This window comes from Amphiura filiformis, chromosome 13, assembly GCF_039555335.1.
Source record: "Amphiura filiformis chromosome 13, Afil_fr2py, whole genome shotgun sequence".
Taxonomy (NCBI): Eukaryota; Metazoa; Echinodermata; class Ophiuroidea; order Amphilepidida; family Amphiuridae; genus Amphiura; species Amphiura filiformis.
This window is the reverse complement of record NC_092640.1, coordinates 1,236,318-1,257,893: the sequence shown is the minus strand read 5'-3', so window position 1 is coordinate 1,257,893 and position 21,576 is coordinate 1,236,318. Positions and strand designations below refer to the sequence as shown.

General features: G+C 37.6%; 1 protein-coding gene across 1 annotated transcript in view; it reads right to left on the bottom strand.

Annotated features, from left to right (window-relative positions):
- LOC140167873 (uncharacterized) overlaps window positions 1-21,576 on the bottom strand; it is a 120,507-nt gene that overhangs the window by 32,312 nt on the left and 66,619 nt on the right. The window lies entirely within an intron of this gene.

Genomic DNA, 21,576 nt, shown 5'->3' with positions numbered 1-21,576 from the left:
TAGCGAGACTGATAAATTCAGGTATCATGCAAAATTATCCGTCCAATTTTATCATTATTATGTCTTCAGAATCTTTTTTGGTCAAAAACATGATTTTTTGGGTCAAAAATGTGATTTTTGGCCAAAAATGCGACTCTTGGTCAAAAATGATTCTTGACATGATTTTTAGTCAAAAATATGATTTTTGGTCAAAAATGTGATATTTGGTGAAAAATGTGATTTTTGGACAAACATGTGATTTTTTTGTCAAAAATATTATTTTTTGTCAAAAATATGTTTTTTGGTCAAAAATGTATTTTTTGGTAAAAATTGTGATTTTTGGTCAAAAAAGTAATTTTTGGTCAAAAATGAGTGTTTTTGGTCAAAAATGTGATTTTTGGTCAAAATATGAATTTTTTGGTCATGGCTTGTCACATTTACAAAAAAAATCACACCAAAAGAGACTTTTTACACATAAAGTATATGAACTATGCACTCTATGAAGAGGCTACAGATATGAAAAAACCCTGTAGCTCCAGGTGACCGATACACAAATTGATCAGACAGCCAGGTTATGTACAAAGTATAGGAGCCCAGATTCTGAAGACATAATAATGTCATATATCGGACGTGTCGAACATGATAATTGATAATCTCTTTTTGCAACTAATTTTATCACCTTTTTTGGCCTTATCTCATCCGCAGATGTACCTCAGTTTATGCAGTAGTTAATTCAGGATAATACATATTACAAAAACTTAGTCAAGATCATTTTTGGGCGAAGATTTCGGATGAAATAACCGTATTTACTCCTCACAATTCAGCAAACATGCATGACATGACAACCTTTCGCGGGAAATTCCTTGTTTACATTGGTTCAAATGAATATTAATTAGATTGGCTGGATACGTCACACGAATTCATGGCCAATCTCATGAATAAGTAATAGCAGAAAAATGACGCTGCCACCAACGGCGACAATAACTACTATGACGTCACTGTCCTCAAATTGTACCTGAGAGTTGCCATTCCACGCACTTCGTGCGTAACCGTCGATCTTCCTTGGTGAAAACATGAAAATGCAAAAAATTAAAACGCAGCGCAGCAGACGATTTAAGAATGAGGGCGCAGTAACAATTTTTTTGACGGCAGTTTGTAGGCAGTTTGACGGTGTCATCTATTCGCAGGGGTATTGGACGTGACTGCTATGGCAATGTTTGCTTGATTTGGAACAAATCACATTATTAAATGTTTTGTTGAATATTGGGTTAGTGTTATTTGTTTCCCTTAACATTTATTTATTTATTTGTTTATTTGGATCATTATAAATATTATTATTATTATTATTATTATTATTATTATTATTAGTAGTAGTAGTAGTAGTAGTAGTAGTAGTAGTAGTAGTAGTAGTAGTAGTAGTAGTAGTAGTAGTAGTAGTAGTAGTAGTAGTAGTAGTAGGGTACCTGCAGGGAATATGGGACCATTAAGGACGTTTAGCTTATTTGCATAAAAACTAAAGAAGATATGCCCACAAGAGATTGTTATGATGAACAACCTGTCCTTTAAGATTAATAAAACAGGCAATGTTACCTTGTTTTTATGTTGGTTTGGACGCTATGACGTCAACATGACGTCATCGTCAAGTGTCCCATATTACCTGCATGTGCAGGTAATATGGGACACTGTGTTATCTCTATGGTGAAAATCAAAAAGTTAAGAAAATCACTCTTTTGTTCTAAAAACATTTTTGTTACATGATTTTGAATGTTAAATGCAAATTTCTACAAGAAAATTCAATTTTCTAAATAGTTTTGCTTTTCGCATTGACAATGCACACAATTTCCTATGTGTCCCATATTACCTGCACCCATTCAGTTGAAAATCAGAGAAAATAATCATTTATAAAGGAAAGTGCCACTTGTCAGTGGAATTTTACCTGCTGATAAGCTTAACCCATCACCTAAAGATCATAAAAATGACAAATGCCCCTCAGTACCAGAGTTTTTGGATACACAATCATAAAATGTGACGTCATTGATTTTATATCAGGGAAAAAAAACGACATAATTTTTTGGGCAATTTCACTCTTTTTGGCATTGATTTCCAAGAGTTTGATACACAGACTCCAAAACTGCATTTCTAGAAGCACAATTGATGTATCTAAACACTTAACAAATCAACTTAAAGTGTTTACCTTCTCTAAGCTACTTTTTGTTAAAATGAAAACAGGTGTCCCATATTACCTGCTGTCCCATATTACCTGCAGCTACCCTAGTAGTAGTAGTAGTAGTAGTAGGGTAACTTGGGGCAAATTGGGACACAGGGTAATTTGGGACAGTGATTTCAGAAATATTTTTATACCTTAAAATAGTCACATTTTGCCCATTTTTTGCAACAAAATAACTTTGATATAATGTCTATTTATATTTCAAACCGTTTAAAAGTACCGGTACCATTCTTCATTAAACAGGAACTTCTGAGGGCCGTAAGCTTAACACATCAAAATAAGTATTCCATTTTTTTGTCATGTCTAAGCAGAGGTCACGACTTGTGGCTCAATATCTGAATCAATGGTCCGGATTAGTGTTTCTCAAATTAAAAAATAACTTCTAAGCTACGGTACCCTTTCAATTAAATAAGACAAAAATTGTAACTTTTTTCTTCGAAAGTTATAAGAAAAGCTTTCTTTTAGAAATATGCCAAATTGGGGTAAAATGGGACGCCATTGATTTACTATGTGCTAACTCAAACTGTCCCATTTTGCCCCAACAAAAAAAGTCCCATAGTAAATCAATGGCGTCCCATTTTACCCCAGCTGTCCCATTTTACCCCAGCCTCTGTTACAGAAAAATCTTGCAGTGGGGTAAAATGGGACGCCTTAAAGACACCTTAATAAAATAATGAAGCCGGAAGCCGACCGGCACCAATTTTTGTGAAACGTAAGTCTACTAGACTCTTGGCGATGTACATTTTGTTTTGTAGTGGTCACTTGTCGCAAGTTGCCGGGTATTAGTATTATAGCCGAGTAAAATCTGGTGGGGCAAAATGGGACATTAGGTGGACCAATTTGCCCCACTTCCCCCTAGTAGTAGTAGTAGTAGGGCCTAGTAGTAGTAGTAGTAGGGCCTAGTAGTAGTAGTAGGGCCTAGTAGTAGTAGTAGTAGTAGTAGTAGTAGTAGTAATAGTATTATTATTATTTATTTATTTATTTAATTGGATCATTATTATTATTAAAATTATTATTATTATTATTATTTAAGATTATTATTATTTAAGATTATTATTATTGTTGCTATTGCTGTTGTTTGTAGATGTTGGTATAATTGTATTTATTATTATTATTATTATTATCAGTGTTGTTGTTGTTGTTGTTGTTGTTGTTGTTGTTGTTGTTATTATTATTATATTATTATGTGCTCACAATGTGATAGCTATAAGCCTAACCTGGAAATAGCTCATAACAAGCGAAATTTTTCAGGATAGGTCCAGAAATATGTGCAGAATAACATACTAAAAGTCCCCGAAGATTCCCTTTGTGCTCTCTCGAAAATCCAAGATGGTGTCCATGGCCACCATTCTCCAGTTTTATCATAACTTTGCAACCAGACAGTTGGTACAAGCATGGAAATAGTAGTATCTACTATTTCCATGGTACAATGAATCCAATACAATATTATCTATGGGAGTGTTCATAAATACTTTGGTGGGGGGGGGATATTGGGGGGATCAAAAAATGTTGGGTCCTAAAAAGGGGGATCAAAAAAACTTCAGTCCTTAATAGGGTAAAAATTTGAGGGTAAAATTCTGTGGGTAAAATGTACGAGAAGGAAGGCATGTACATTCCAAAATTTTTGCGCGGTCCGCGCGCATGAATGTTAAGTATTCGATTTTGTAATCTCAAGCTACAAATCAACAAAATGTGCGCACTTTACAATTTGGGTGTAACACTAATACTATGACTCCAATGAGTAATAACTCCAAACGGTAATTTTCAGCTAATGAGTTAATGACCATAGGGGTAGATCCCGGGGGAAAACCCCCCCCCCCAATATTTTGATAGGGTGATGGTCCATACAATCATCCCCAATGCTGACGCCTATATATGGGTTTCTAACCAAAATTAACCCCATATTTGATCATTTTAAAATAAAAAGTGCCCATTTGTTTGCTTCGCGCAAATTAATTCCATTTAGGCCCTAGTACTATATTTCACCAGTTTAGCTTCATTCAATATGGCAATTTTTTTGCGCGCTTTGCGCACATTTTGTGCCATAAACTTATTTTGTAGGCAAAAAAGTGCTGGATTCACTGGACTTTTCTCCAACCCCAATGTCAAAAAGAAATCTATGCCACTGTTAATGATGTATATTTTTGGTTTTTTTTTAGGACATGAAGGGGGGTCAAAAATTTTTTAGACTATAAAATGGGGGGTTCCATTTTTTTTTTTGACGTCCGAGGTTCCAACTTTTCCAACCCCCCTCCACAAAAGTATTTATGAACACCGCCATTATCAAATAATACTTTCTTATTTTTTCAACCATAAATCCCATTTGGTCCAATATTATTATACTTGGTCCAATACCACTTGATCCAATCCCATATGGTCCAATAGGAACTTAGTCCAATAAAGGCCTACTTGGTCAATTCTGTTTAGTCCGATCTCATTTGGTCCAATTCCCTTTTGCCCCATTTGGTCCAATTCCCATTTCGTCCAACTCCCATTGGTCCAATTCCCATTTCGTCCAATTCCATTTATCATCATCATCATCATCATGTATGTTTAAGGGAACAAACCAAAAGATCGAATATACAGAATCTTTTAGAGGAACCTGTCATGCTGTTTGATTTTAAAATACATTTCAATGTCACTTGGGCGATGAACACCGTAGTCGAGTTACTACTTCACTCATTTCCGTGACTCTGTTGAGGTCTCGGGATCGAACCCCAGTTGTGCTATTATTAATAGCTGGTATAGGCCTAAGGTTCCTACTTCGATTCCTTCTCTTCCAGCTTCTTCCCAAAACTGGATAATTGGTTAATAACTTCAGTTGTATGCAAATGAAGGTGAAGCCAATATACTGTGTTGCCCGATGACTGAGTACAACGAGAAAACTGGGAAATGTTGTTGTTGTTTGTTTGTTTTTTACCTAGGTTGATCCGTAAGGGACAAAGGTTTGAATCCATGGAAAATCTTAGGTCCAGAGTTCAGACCTATACAAAATGCATTAGGAGTAAAAATCATGCTGGCCCATATAGTTTTAAAAAATTGCAAAAAAATATAAAGAAGCAAAGTCAGTGATGCTATATACATGTAAGGGGCTGTGCATTAATATGAGCCCTGGGGAGGGTAAAATTTTGGGGGTAGGGGGGGGCAAGAAATTTTTGGCGAGCTGAAGGGGGGCTAGCAATTTGTGGCCAGCCGAGAGGAGGGCAAGCGATTTTTGGCACATCATTGGTGGGGCGCATTTCAAATAAAACGCTCTAAAAAGGCTAAGGAAAACAGTGCGGAATGCTTCAATATGCAATCGATTTTTGGCAGGCCGAGATGGGGGGGGGGGGACGATTTTTGGCTTGCCGTTCGGAAATGTTACCCCCGGGGGCTCATAACTATTGCACAGTCCCTAAGCTGCATGATGCAGTCATGTCTACAGTAGAATTCACTACGACCTTTGCAGGACTTAAACCCATTAAAAGCTATTAAACCAAGATAACGCTCATTGAAAACAGCTCAACTGATTAAATCAGATCTTCTCTGGTTGTGCACATGTGTCTGTTTTATCTGTGCGGTATCGCAATGAGCTGGTATTATAGTTTCAGTTGGGTAACCGATTATAAAGGAAACGCAAGGTAACAATGGTATGTGGGCCTTTGTTCACGAAATGAGACAATGGTCTGCTTATTGTTAACCAGCATTCTTGAAAATGAGCAACATAATGATTGCTGACTTAACACGGTTTGGAAATAATTTCTTCATATTTATTGGTGTTATCTGTCGTTTACATATCCTTCCTAAAACACAAAAGTGCGAATACTTCCAAACACCTAAATTAGCTAAAAATTTAGGACATGTTACAAAACTATATTTTCTAGAATTTCATAGAATACTTTAAATGTAGCTTGTACCGTTTTTTTGTGGCATCCTTCAGAAGTGAGCGGTCCGTTACCAATATTTTCGGTCAAATCTCCATTCAATTAACACGGGGAGTTGGCTAGCTATGAGCTACAATCCAGGAAAAAATAGTTGGCACACTTGCACTAAACAATGGAAATGCGTGCCCTATCAAAATTGGAGAGGCTAGTGAAACATGCATGCAATATAAGTGAAGTACAGACTCCCCTATATTCACCCTTCCCCACTCCCCATCCTTCAATGTTGGAGGGTCTCACGGACCTGTTGACAACATGGCTTGGTCCAACATTGAATTGGGGTGAGCGGGGGAAGAGATATACCAAAAGACAGGCAAAGTGTGCCAACCTTTTTTTCCTGGATTGTCCGAGTCAAATCCTAAATATTGCATCTGTTTTAGGTTTTTACTCAATAACTCTGGAACGGAATGTTGTATTAATTTCATATTTCACACAAAAACATGTAAAGGATAGGGCTTTACGATTAGCAAAAAAAAATTAGAAAAATGTATTTGTTTATTTAGGGAGTGGTCATGAAAAACATCGCTAATGCCTGGTTTTGCGTCATGGCTTGGGTCTGAAAACTACGTGACAACTTTTTTGCAAGAAAGGATGAATGATTTTTAAATGCAGTATTACATCGAATTGCTTCTAATGCAAATGATAAGTAAAAAGAACTGAATGAGCAATTTTCAACCAGCTATTATTACTTCAAATTAATGTAATTGCACCTGTATCATAGATAGGGCAATGTGACGTATGTCTATTTAAAAAAAAAAACATCATCGTTGCGGCAATTATGGTGATATTTGTACAGTGCCGTAAAATAAAGGTAGAAATAGAGAGGAAAAAAAGACGAACATTGGCAAAGATTAATAGAATGACAAATATAACATGATGAAGGATATTGTAAAATGATAATAATAAAGAAAAGAAAAAGAAATATAAATATATTCTGGGGCTCGAACCCGGGCACCTGCGCCTGTGTCAGATGCCCTAACCATTGTGCCACAGAGCTCTGTATCTTCAACAGGCTTAAACTATTATAATGCTATTCGAGATGCATGTATGCACAACAAAAGAAAGAAAAAGAAAGAAGAAAGAAGTTGACCTTGGGATCGTGGAATGTACGGACTCTTCTTGATAACTCCACTAAACGACCTGAACGTCAAACGGCACTGGTTGCTCTTGAGCTTGGGCGCTACAATATTGACATATGCTGTCTTCAGGAAACACGCTTCTCTGGTCAGGGCCAAATTTGTGAGAAAGGTTACACCTTCTACTGGTCTGGGAGAGATCCAAATGTTCGCAGAGAGGCAGGTGTTGCCTTTGCTATTTCCAATAACATTGCTAAGGACTTGGTCTCTCTTCCTCAAGCCATCTCTGATAGACTTATCAAGCTGAGACTGCCTCTGAGCCAAGACCGTTACATGACCATTATTTGCTGCTATGCTCCTACGATGTCACACACAGATGAATCCAAAGAAATCTTCTATGAAGCCCTTAGAGCTAGTGTGAGGAAGATCCCACATGAGGATAAGTTGATGGTTTTGGGAGATCTTAATGCCAGAGTGGGCAGTGACATTGCCACTTGGCCAAGTATCCTTGGGAATCATGGGAGAGGTGCTTGTAACTCCAACGGGGAACTACTGCTCTCATTCTGTGCTGAGAATCAGATGGCTGTGACCAATACCTACTTTCAGATGCCTGACAAATGGTACTACTCATGGCAACATCCTCGCTCAAAACGCTTCCATCTGCTGGACTATGTTCTTACAAGGCAGAGAGATATCTGTGATGTCACTTCCACCAGAGTTATGAGAGGTGCAGATTGCTCTACAGATCACTTTCTTGTACGGACAATATGTAAGCTGCATATCAAACCCATGAGGAGGAAGACAAAGCCTAAACTCCCCAAGAAGGCAAATGTTAGAAGTCTCATCGATAACCTGGAAACAAGAGCAAAATTCCAGGAAGCACTAACTGTAAAACTGGATGCACTAAGACTGCCAAAGGAAGCTACAATCAATGAACAATGGCAGTCTCTTAGTAAGGCAACCCAAGAGGTTATGGGAGAACAGCTAAGCCCACCACTCCGTCGCAATGCAGATTGGTTTGATGAGAACAATGAACAAATCCAGGCTCTCCTTCATGAGAGGACAGTTGCCAGGAATGAGATGCTCAGGACAGGGCTCCGCTCGAAAAGCAGAAAGTTTAAGGAGTGCAAAAGTAATGTCCAAAGATCATTACGTCAGATGAGGGATGAATGGTGGAATAAGAAAGCAGAAGCCGTGCAAGAGCTGGCTGAGAGTGGTAACTCTCAAGCTTTCTTCACAGCCCTGAAGGAAGTCTATGGACCTAGGCATTCAATTGCCTCTCCTCTTCTCAATAGCTCAGGTACAACTCTTCTAACTGACAAAGATGACATCAAGATCAGATGGCAGGAACATTTTCAGGATCTCCTTAACTGACCCTCTAGCACTGCACCAAATGTCTTGGATAACCTTGTAAAATCATCAAGCAAAACTGGAATGGAAAAGCCGCCAACCATGCAAGAAATTGAAGATGCTGTCAAGTCTATGAAGAATGGTAAAGCTCATGGAATGGACGGAATTCCCTCTGAGGTGTACAAGTTTGGCGGGCCTTGCATCATCCAAGCTCTGTGCAGTTTTTTTCCAAAACTGCTGGGGTGCAGCTGAACTGCCCCAAGAATTTAAGGATGCAATGATTGTCACCATTTTTAAGAAGGGTGACCGCACTCAGTGTGGTAACTATCGAGGGATATCCCTGCTCTCAACTGCTGGTAAAGTTCTTGCAAAGATTCTCCTAGCCAGATTACAACAAGTTGCCAGTAAGATACTACCTGAAAGCCAATGTGGGTTCAGAGCCAGTCGATCCACAATTGATCCAATCTTCACCCTGCGCCAGCTTCAGGAGAAATCAATAGAACAGCAAAGACCACTTTACATAGTCTTCATCGACTTCACCAAAGCATTTGACACCATCGATAGAGAATTACTTTGGAAACTACTGGAGCATTATGGCTGTCCAGACATCTTTGTCAAGATCATTCGTGAATTTCATGATGGAATGCAGGCAACTGTTCTAGTTGATGGTGATACAACTGAGTCCTTCCCGGTTTGTCATGGTGTTAAGCAGGGATGTGTGTTGGCACCAACCTTGTTTGGTCTCTACTTGGCAGCTGTTTTGGAAATGTCATCTGACAACCTATCAGATGGTGAGCATGGAGTTTTCCTCCGTTCTAGGACAGATGGCAAACTCTTCAATCTAGCCCGTCTACGTGCCAAGACCCGATGTCAAGAAGTCTGTGTGCAAGAGCTTCTATATGCTGATGACACCGCCCTGGTAGCTCAATCCATTGAAGACCTGCAGAACATGTTGGACTGTTTTGTGACTGCATCAGTTGCATTTGGCCTTACAATCAACATCAGTAAAACTGAGGTCATTTACCAACCTGCTCCTGGAACTCAGCACCAAGATCCTGATCTCTACATACATGGGGAACCTGTCAAATCGGTCACCAATTTCACCTACCTGGGGAGTGTGATTTCCATGGACAATTCCGTGGATCTGGAGATCACAAGACGAATTCAGAGTGCCACCAGTGCCTTCGGATCTCTGGAAAAAAGAGTTTGGTCCCAGCGTGGTATAAGACTTGCGACCAAATGTAAACTGTATCGCATGTTTGTCCTACCCTGTCTGCTGTATTCTACTGAGACCTACACACTCTATCGGAGACACATCAAGAAGTTAACTTCCATTCAACTTCGCCACCTTAGATGTATCATGGGAATAACATGGCAGGACCGTAAATGGAGAGGTGCTTCAGAGAGCCAAAATAGAGAGCGTAGAAGCCATCCTAGTGAAAAGCCAACTGCGATGGGCCGGTCATGTCGTGAGGATGCCTGATGAAAGACTTCCGAAAGCTGTGATGTATGCTGAACTCACAGAAGGAAAGGGAAAACGTGGTGGACAGAAACTTCGGTACAGAGATGTTGTGAAGCGTCATCTGAAGACAGCTGACATGGATGTTGATACATGGGAGACGAAAGCTAGTGACCGGGTCAATTGGAGGAAGAAGATCCATGATGCTGGGAAAACAGTGGAGCGGAAGCGAAAGGAGAAGTACCTTGAAGGATGGAGAAAGAGACACCCATCAACTTCGACAACTGAGCCTTCATCGAACTCGATGGGCAGCCGATGATGATGATATAATATACGCTCTACAGACGATATACAGTCCAAAAATCACATTTTTAAGGCTTTTGTTTCATTAATTGTATATTTATCATATAGCAGGTGTTGGCTGACATTGTGCTCCACATTTAGTTTAGTTTTTGGCCGGGATAAATGACTTTGGCACAAAACACGAACGGTATACACGTCTTTGAAGAGTAAAGAATTTGAATATAATATTACTTTCTTTTCTTTTACAGACGTGTATAGGCCTATCGTTCGTTTTTTGTCCCGAAGTCATTTATCCTGGCCAAAAACTGAACTAAACGTGGAGCACAATGTCAGCCAACACCTGCTATATGATAAATATACAGTTAATGAAACAAATGCCGTAAAAGTGTGATTTTTGACTGTATATCGTCTGTTGAGCGTATATTTTTCCCTGGATTGTAGCTATGCCTTGCCCTCACTCATATTTTACCAAAGTGCGACTATTTCTGAACCTCTAACCTAGCTGTAATTTTAGGTCATGTTAGAGAAATATATTTGCTAGAAGTTTGGAGAATACTTTAAATATTGGCTGGTTATTTTTCACACAGTGATGTTAACTAGGCAAATGCCTATACTTCTAAAGATACACTATTTGTAAAGGTCGCGCGTCAATGGTGAGAGCACTGTGTATTGTGTATAGGAAAACGGACAGTAACTGCAGTATGGAAGTCGTCGTCGCATATAAATATGCCCCCTTAAATGTTTGCATTAATGTAATTAACCGATACAAATTATATAAAAAGGTTTGATTATTGCAATTTATTTATTAGTGGAATTTTGACAACGCTTTTACAATGGTTGTTTATGATATAAAAAAATCCATTTTAATGAGGAAAAGCTTACAAATAAATAACATTTGAAATGTTCTTCACACCGATGTTTCTTTACAAACGTATTCGTACGGTGTCTGCATGATCTCCGCCAAATTCCCCTTTTATTATTAATTCCCCTATTTTTACTTACCCCCACCTTTTTACAAATAATTCTCCCTTTTTAATTCCCCCTGTTTGCAAATAATTCTCCCCTTTTAATTACACCCGTTTTACAAATAGTTCCACTTTTTTTGTAAATAGTTCCCCCTTTTTATTTTTACCCATTTTGTAAATAGTTCCCCCTTTTAACAAATAATTCCCCGTTTTAAATTTCCCCCTTTTTACAAATAGTTCCCATTTTTGTAAATATTTCCCCCTTTTTACTTTCACCTGTTTTGTAAATAGTTCCCCCCTTTTTTTAAATAAATAATTCCCTTTTAAATTTCCCCCTTTTTTACAAATAGTTCCCCCTTTTTAAAATATTTCCCTTTTTTACTTTCCCCTTTTTGTAAATAGTTCCCTTTTACTCACCCCTTAGTGTAAATAGTTTTTTCTTTTTACACTCAAGAATGGTTTATCCCATTTTTACTTTCTCCCTTTTCAAATTCGATTCCCCGATTTGTACTTTCTCCCCGCTTTTTGGTGTGCGTGGATTCATTTAGTAGGCTACATGCTGTGTTTTATAGGCTTAAAGTCATAATGTACGATCTTATAATATGAATTTGGTTAATTTTTTTTTCAAACCTGATTTTTTGGCATATTTGTAATGTTTACACATGTCACAACTTGCACCTAAATGGAATCAGCCAAATTTGTTGTGTTTGTAGGTAAACAGAGCAAAGTTCGACATAAAGTCATAATTCAAAGAATTATAACTTTATGTCCTCCCATAGAACTGCGTGTTAAACGGTCAAAATAACAAGCAGTGTTTCTTTCACTTTACCTCGTTATTTCAGCTCAAAATGGACAGAAACCATTCCCGATAAATATTACTAGTATTATTTCAGCATTTTGAGTATATAATGACAAATTTAAAATTTGAAGAAATCGTACATTAAGGGGGTACTATACCCCTGGCCGAATTTAGCGGGCGCTTGCACAACAGGCTATAAATCTACCTACATTGGTATCCAAATTCATGTCGAACGCCTTTCCAATAATGGATGTAGCGGAATGAGCTCTAGTGAGTGCACGGTACTCTCCAGGGTCCAGGCTTACTGATAAAGCATACGCACGGAAAAGGGGGAGTACCCAAACAAAAAGGGAGTATTATTTAATTAGGGAGAAACTATTTAAAATGGGAATCTATTTGTGAAAAGCGGGAGGAAAGTTAAAAGGGTTAACTGTTTACAAAAAGAGGGTACTATTTACAAAAAGGGGGAAAGTAAAAAAGGGAAAAAAAAATAACAAAAAGGGGGAACTATTTCTAAAAAGGGGAAATTTAAAAGGGAGAGTTATTTACAAAATGGGTGAAAGTAAAAAGGGGGAACTATTTACAACAAAGGGAAATATTTGTAAAGGGGGGAATTTAAAAGGGATTATTTGTAAAAGGGGAACTATTTACAAAATGGGTGAAAGTAAAAGGGAAAATTATTTAAAAAAAGGGGAACTATTTGTAAAAAGGGGAAATTTAAAAGGGGATTATTTGTAAAAGGGGAACTATTTACAAAATGGGTGAAAGTAAAAGGGGAATTATTTGTAAAAGAACTATTTGTAAAAGGGGAAATTTAAAAGGGATTGTTTGTAAAAGGGGAACTATTTACAAATGGGAAATTCAAGAAGGGGAATTATTTGTAAAAAGGGATAACTATTTGCAAAGAGGGGGAAGTATTTTGCAAAAGGAGGGGGTAATTTAAAATGGGGAATGATGAATAAAAGGGGAATTTGGCGGAGATCAGACACCGTATATTCGAGTATTTTACCCTCCCCCTAAAAAAACAGAAACTAGTATTGTTTATAGGACTTCATCGATCTTTTGGTTTGTTCCCTAAAATAATGATGCTCAATGTATGCAGGGGCGGCTTTACAGGTGGAAGGGGTGATCCCCTAAGATTTGGAAAAAGAGGTTAAAGGGAGGAGAAAGAGAAGAGGGAGGAGAAAGAAAAGGAGAGAGATTGGTTGACCCCCCTGAAATTCACTTTTACCCCAATCCCCCACTTTTACCCCCACATCCGACACTGTAAAAAAGGGAATGCAAGCAGATAAAGTTTGTATTTGTTTGTTTCTTTTATTTTGTCTTACAAACCCACAAGGAGGGCACAAATTTATATGCTGAGTACTTAGTTCATTTCTTGGTATACATGTTTTGATCACATTTACTTTAAATGAAAAACACATTCACAAGTTTGTACTTAACAAAAATGAGTTATAAGGTTTTATGCATTTGAGCCTTTAATAAGGAATGGTTACAAACATAATACTGTGATATGGGGTAATACATGTTCATTTATATTACAATAGCAATTCCTCACTGATAGCATGGATAGTGTCCAAGTCTGATGACGAGTCTTCAGGTTCATATTGTGGTTTGGATACCATTGACTGACATCGCGTATGGCCATTGCTTTCAATTTTGCGATGAATAGTTATATCATTGTGTGACCCGTAGGAGTATCCGTTGGAGAGAACACTAAGCGATAGGGCCAGGTGCATGCTTGTTCGCGGTCTACAGGTGTAACTCGTTGTTGTATATTCTATAATTTTCCTGGTGTGTTAACTGTGATTACATCTAGACACCAGTTTATTTTTTTATTTGAACGGGACCCTAATTTAATGAGAAAAACGCCGAAAAAGAGACGCCCCCGGCAAGTGCACACAACTGCGTACAATGACATTATTGTAGCCCAAATCTGGAATTTTCCTGTGCAAATACACCTACTTTGGGCGTTGGTGCATGCCGCACTTTCATGATTAATTGGGTGCGATAATTTAACGTGAATTCAACGAACGAGGTTGACTATCGATTATATCGCGTCTACCAGAGAGCATATAGGTTTGACAATGTGTGACAAGCAAGCACGATGACTGAATTGCGCCTATGACTATTGCCCGTTCTGTCTACATGGTCTATGATAATTGTTTTCTTATCGAAATATATTCACTTTTAGGAGAAATTGCGTGTGTCAAGGTCAAACTTTACCGTTTTTACTTTACACTAATATTATATAATAACATGCATTAGGTTTTGCAATTTTACTTTGTGTCTGACATTTTAAATAATAAACCCGTTTATATTGACATAACTTCCCGTCATCCTTGTTTATATTGACATATCTTCCCGTCATGCCCAATTTAGCAGATGAGTCATCATGAGTCATAAGTTAACACAGACCACGGTTGCCAAACAAATGAGGCCAAACCGCGGGTCAAATAATTGAAAAGTCGCCCAATATTTTTTTTATCAACCGTTGGTTTCTATGAGATAGAAAACTACCAGAAGTCGCGTAAGCCAATGTTGAGAAGTCATGCAATATTTTTCTTAACCATCAATTGGTGTCTATAGGACAGGAAATTGTCGCGAGGAAAATCTTCAAAACTCATCCTATTGACCTAGGCCTATTACATCGCGGGTTTGGCAACCTCTGTACATTTTCAAATGCATTAATGCTCAAGCTCCAGGTTACCTAACTGATCTAATTCATCTCTTGAATAGTAACAGACAATGCGGTTGGTATAAAAACATAGCGTGTGATATCACGATATAAACTTCAAAATCTAAAAACAAAAGTAAAGAAATAATTTAGGGCGAAATAAATAAACAGCGTACAGCAGGTGCTGACTTGTCAATAACGATATAAAGAGGAACATGAAAAAACCCAGCAGAGAGCATGCACCTCAATAAAACAAGGAAAAATCATAATGTGCAGAGGCCTACTTTTCGGATGATATTCACTGAAACAGAAATAAAGAACTAAGTTTAAAGAATTATATAATTTAAGATTAGATAATGAACAATCATACATAAAAATGTGACACGTCTGATGATATTTATACACTTCGAGCAAAAATAAAGAACTACTTAAAGGAGGATTTCGTGATCCTAGCATCCTCTTTTTATGACATTTTTCAGTAGATATCCACGAAAAAGCTTATTTCCAAAATTTCAGTTGATTCCGATTTTGCGTTTGCGAGTTATGCATGATTATCTGTATTACACTGCTCCATAGACAATGTGTTGTAATTTCGTTCTGGTGCACCAGAACGAAATTCAAATTTGGTGATATTTTTGCTGAACGAATTAATCTGCAAGAAATATTTGGTACATAAACATTATGTAGCCAGAGGTATCCAGTGGTGTAAAAATCTCAACTTTTTTTTGAAAAAGTGGGGGGATGAGGCTGTGGATCACGAAATGCCCCTTTAACACGCGACATAAATAAATAGCCATATATTTTATGAACGAACTGAATGTTGACATTGCGGACCAGGATTTGAAACAAGAACTGTTTTTAAAAAGACAACGCGGTTGGTATAAAAACATAGCGTGTGCTACCTATCATATGATATAAACTTCAAAATCTAAAAACAAAAGTAAAGAAATAATTTAGGGCGAAATAAATAAACAGCGTACAGCAGGTGCTATCTTGTCAATAAGAGGAACATGAAAAAACCAGCAGAGAGCATGCACCCCAGTAAAGAGTTAAATAAAGCAAGGAAAAATCATAATGTGCAGGAGGCCTACTTTTCGGATGATATTCACAGAAACAAAAATAAAGAACTACGATAGTACGTTTAAAAAATTATATAATTTAAAATTAAATAATGAAAAATCATACATAAAAATGTGACATGTGTCTGATGATAATTATACACTTCGACCAAAAATAAACCCAATGGGTGAAATAAAAAGCAAGATCTATCTTTTCAAGAATGAAAAGAGGATATAAAAACATAACAGAGCATGTCCTATAAACATGATAAAGAATTATTTAAAAATCGTACAAATGTGAAACATGTAAAATGACATATACTTAACATAAAACAAAATAAAACGTTCATGATAATATGACATTAAGGGCGCACACCACTAATGAAGCGTCTTGGTTGAAATGCACGTGAAAATTAATGTCTTTCTTTGCTCAATTTGAGGCCTTTTTGGCTCTCATAGTTGCCTGATGTACCCCAGTACATTTTATTAAGAAACAAGGTAGTATAGTTTCTCTCCATTGATTTTGCAATGGCGTCTCCAGGAGGGGGGGCTCAGAGGGGCTTTCAGATTTATGCGGGGGGCTTAATGGCTAAAATCGCCAAAAACCGGCTGATTTTACATATTTTTAATAAATTGCGAGGGGCTTCAGCGCACAAAGCCCCCCCCGGACACATCACTGTTTTTCATACATTTGCATATAAACGTGCATAAGAAATAATAATTTATTAGTTTTGGTTCAGTGTAGTAACAAAAACAACTGCCAAACGAAACTCTTGACAAAGGGGAAAAAAGAAAAAGAAAAACAAAAAAAAGTTGTTCTTGTATTATAACTCTTGTCAAGTTTTTGGGAATAACAAATATCGAATACTGACACAGTGACCGTGAGGGCTGTGGTTAAAATTATAGACTCAAGGTAACTTCAAAAACATGCAATGACATTGAAATTGCTTCAAGATTACTTAGGGCTTATAATAATACTATTCAAATAATAACTAGAGCGGCTCTCGGCATTCGCGGTTCTCGGCATTCGCGTTTCTCGGTAGTGTGGGTTGGTCCGTAGGGGAGAGCGGGGAGTGTTCGCCCTATTTTTTTCTGACCAGCCTAGCGATGTCATGACCTGATTAGCCCATGTGAAAGCCCTATGTCTTGGCTATATACGGCCACAATCCCAGAACTATAGGCCTTACAATAGCAACAGGATAGAGCAAACAAAAAAGTTTTGCAAAGTGGCGAACTTGCCCCATATTGGGGCAGGTTCGCCCATATGGTGGGGTAAGTTCACCCTAATCACAAAAAAGGTTTAAACATTGCATAACAATAACATTATTCAATGCAAACATTTAGCAAGAGTACACAGGGCATTCATTCTCTTCTGGGGAGTCACTAAATTTGTTGCAGGGGTCGGGTCAGGGTAAAATGTAGGGGTCCAAAGTGAGCTTAAACGTATCATGTTTACAACTTTGGGGAGAAATGGATTAGGACATAAACGGTGGTATGAGTAATACCGATATCACATAACTTTAAAAAAACATGTTTTCAGTAGTTTTACCTTGTTTAATGATTTAATTATCAATATTTTGCATAATACGCTGATGGGGCAGGTCCGCCCTCCAGTTTGGGGGTAAGTCCGCCCGGGAAGATATAGGGCGAACATGCCCCATCCTCAAAAGGGCGAACGAGCCCTTTGTGCACATTTTTGTATTTTCTTCGGGGTATGCAAAACACAAATCGAATAAGGAGTTTATAACTGCATTAAATCTTTGACAAATCCCATATGTTCCCAATACAGATTTCCATTAAAACCATCTGTATTTATGTATCAATGATAATACAACATTATGAATGCAAGAAAAATTACGTTTTGGTGTAATTTTTTTGTTTTGGCTGCAGTTCGATGAACACGTCCCTATATGTCGCGTAGCTAATATGAGAAGTTTATAATGACCTATGTCACCTAATTTTGCCATCACCAAATTCCCTGATAGCCGTAGTGCTGAGAAACAAGGGGTGGGCGAACCTGCCCCTAGGGCGAACACTCCCCGCTCTCCCCTATGTGACGTTTCTGTTCAGAACCTTGTGTGACCCTCATCTTTTTTTATTACCTCTGTGGTATTTTAGGCTATGTGCTTTAAATGTATGTGTTGCTTGTCTGTCTGTGCCATTGTAATAACCAATGTAAAAATATTATAGAGTCTGATTTTAAGATGACCCTAATGGTAGAGAGGACGTGTGTGTAGCACGGATTTGAAATATTCATATCTTTTTGTGGATTGTAATTTGAGGGTCAATCACAATGCATGCACCTTGGTGCACGTTGTTGAAAAAAAATAATGCATTTTTTTTTAATTTTGAAAGGAATTATTTCTGGAAAAAATAGGACTGGTCCCCGACCACCCCGAACCGCCTATGTTTTTGCTAGACCCCTCTGTATACTAGACAAAGTTGACTTTACCGCTAGCATAAATCAACATCGCCATTACTAAATATAATGCACGAGTTTTCGATCAACATAATTTGTTTGGTTGTTGGAGGCTAGTCCCGACTTTATCATACGTGCAGTATATAGGCCCTACGTACATTTTGTAGAGGTGACTAATGTACAAAACTGGTCATATTTCATGTATTACTCAATCGGGACGAAACAGAACATAAATAGTCCTTTTAAAAAGGATCTGCTCCCGTGCATGAGGGTTTAGGTCAAATTATGTGTCTAAATAATGAGGTTGCAAGGTCCTTGTTTAGTTATTAAACGTTGTAAAACATTGTCTTATTTAACGCATGTTTGTAGCGAATGAAGCATACTGCAGTTACTGTCCGTTTTCCTATACACAATACACAGTGCTTTCACCATTGACGTGTGACCTCTACAAATAGTATAGGCAATTGCCTAGTTAACGTCACTGTGTAAAAAATAACCGGCCAATATTTAAAGTATTCTCTGAAATTCTAGAAAATATAGTTTTGTAACATGTCCTAAATTTTTAGCTAATTTAGGTGTTTGGAAATATTCGCACTTTTGTGTTTTAGGAAGGATATGTAAACAACAGATAACACCAAAAAATATGAAGAAATTATTTCCAAACCGTGTTAAGAGTGCAATCATTATGCTTCTCATTTTCAAGAATGCTGGTTAACAATAAGCAGACTATTGTCTCATTTCGTAAACAAAAGCCCACACAGTATTCTTACTTTGCGTTTGCTTTATGATCGTTCACCTAACTGAAGCTATAATACCAGCTCATTGCTCATTGCACAGGTAAAACAGAAACATGTGTAGTGTGGAGTTAACCAGAGAAGATCTGATTTAATCAGTTGGCTGTTTTCAATGAGTGTTATCTTGGTTTAATAGCTTTTAATGGGGTTTAAGTCCTGCAAAGGTCGTGGTGAATTCTACTGTAAACATGACTGCATCATGGGACATACAGTACTTGAGAATGATAATGCGTAAACTTTGTACGCGTTAGGGAACTAAAAGACTGAAGACTGAAAACGCAAACGGCATGGGAGGCTCTGTCTCTCCATGTCGCATTCGTTACAGAGTGCACACGAGTAGCCTAAATACTAAAGTATAAGTCTGCTATACACCCTGGAAGGAAAAATCAGTATTTCAAACGAGGAAATGTGCAATATGACTTAATGTAATACATTAGAAAAGGCTTAAAAGGCCTTTAGGCCTGTAAATTAGATTGTCTGTGAAAATTTAGCAGGATCCGACTTTTTATGACGATTTGGCTAAACTTTCAAAATGTGTTACATTTCAGAAACACCAAGCTGTTTGTGAGGTGGCGTTAGCTGTATGGGCTATAGGTTGATCTATTCACAATTTTTCTGGAAAAAAATCCTGAACTCCATTATATTAATTTTTACAACGGATGTCTTCATCTGACCTTCTGCTTGCAGAAAGGGGAAGTTTTGAAGAACTGAGTTGTTTTCCCGGCCCCTGTCTATACAGAAAGTCAGTGGGGGTTATTTACTGGTGTGCACCCTAAAAGGCCTTTGTTATAACCAGTGGTGGTGGCATGATTTTTCCCGTGTTTTTTTTTTATATGTCTAAACTTGAGGTTGCATGTGTAAAACATGATCTTTTTTTAACGCATGTTTGGGGTATTGAAATTATATTTTTTTGGCTTGCACAATCATGGTAAAGATCCATGTCATACATAAGAGATTATAGGACATACAATACTTGGTAGGCCTAATGATAATGCGTAAACTTTGTACGTGTTAGGGAACTGAAAGACTGAAAACGCAAACGTCATGGGAGGCTCTGTCTCACCAGTTGCATTTACAAGGCCCTTGTTATAACCAGTGGTGGCGGATGATTTTTTTCTTGGGGGTGGGGTGGTGGAGGGACACACAAAGTTCTGAACAGAAACGTCACATACGGACCAACCCACACTACCGAGAACCGCGAATGCCGAGAACCGCGAAAGCCGAGAACCGCTCTAGTTTAATTAACCAATTACAGGTAGGCCTATTGCTGGAACTTGAGCATTAAGAACAGAGATTAAACTGACCCAAACCCGAAGTCAATATTCAGGGTGTACTAGAAGATATACAGGGTGTAAAAATGAACTTTTTAATGAACATGTGGTATAGTTTTCTTTTCAGGAATATTTTCTCAATCTGAGGACCACAAAATCAAACAGAGCTTGAATTGAAAAAGCCAACCAGAATTATATATTTTATTTTGGGTGCGATGTTTGCTTTTATGTATACAGGGTGATCATAATTTACTTCATTATCAGACCTAATTATTTATTCAAACGGTTTAATTAGTGCTAATTAGCTGCTTAAACTGCTTTCAGTCATAAATAATCATTCCAAACCAGACAGAATACAATATCTCTTTGTTTGTCACTTTAGACTACACTTGCAATTCTGAAAATTGACTGTTTTACATAGACGCCTATGAGGCAAGATATGGACAAGCCTGTAAACGTGCTCAATCGTCTGAAATGAGATTACACAAAGTAGGCTACATAATTATTTAGTTGCTACAATTATTGATATCAAATTGGTCAAAAAAAAGTCAACATAAAAGGGAACAAAAGTATATCATCAAACTGATATAAACCTTTTTCCATAGACTTTCTATGGTACCGTGTCCGCCAATCCCTGAAAGTTCGTAGCGTAATCATACAATTAATCAGCATCAATGGGAAATCCTGGTTTTGGTGTCAAGTCAAATTAAAATCCGGGGGGCTCAACTTTGGAAGTGACGGTATGTGCCTGTCAATAGACCCCCTCTTTTGAAGTCTATACCCGATGACCCCCCTTTTTTTTAAGTCATACCCGATGACCCCCCTTTTTTTTTTTGGTTGCAGCTACCCATGACCCCCGTTTTTCTAGAATAGGATTAGCAAAATGCCACAAAATACGCCTGATGCCGAAATTGTCAAATTCTCTTATTTCAACAAATTTGTGTGGAAAATTTGGAACAAGAAAATAGAATTTTGCTCCATTTTTCCCACAATTTTCTACCCGATGACCCCTTACTATCAAATATTATAGGCCTACTCAATGACCCCCTTTGTGTACACTAAAGATTAGCTAAGATTATAGCCTTCTTCTATTGGTATGAATTATTTTTTTTACTTCTTGTGGTGGAAATGTTTTTGATGTCTGCTAATTCGATTTGCAAGGAAAAGAAAGTATGTTTTGCCGTTTCAACGAACGAAAACGATTGAGTATTGCCAAAGTTATGTTTGAATTAATTATGACTTAAAAGTTATCATAGGTTAGGCCCACACATATAAACAT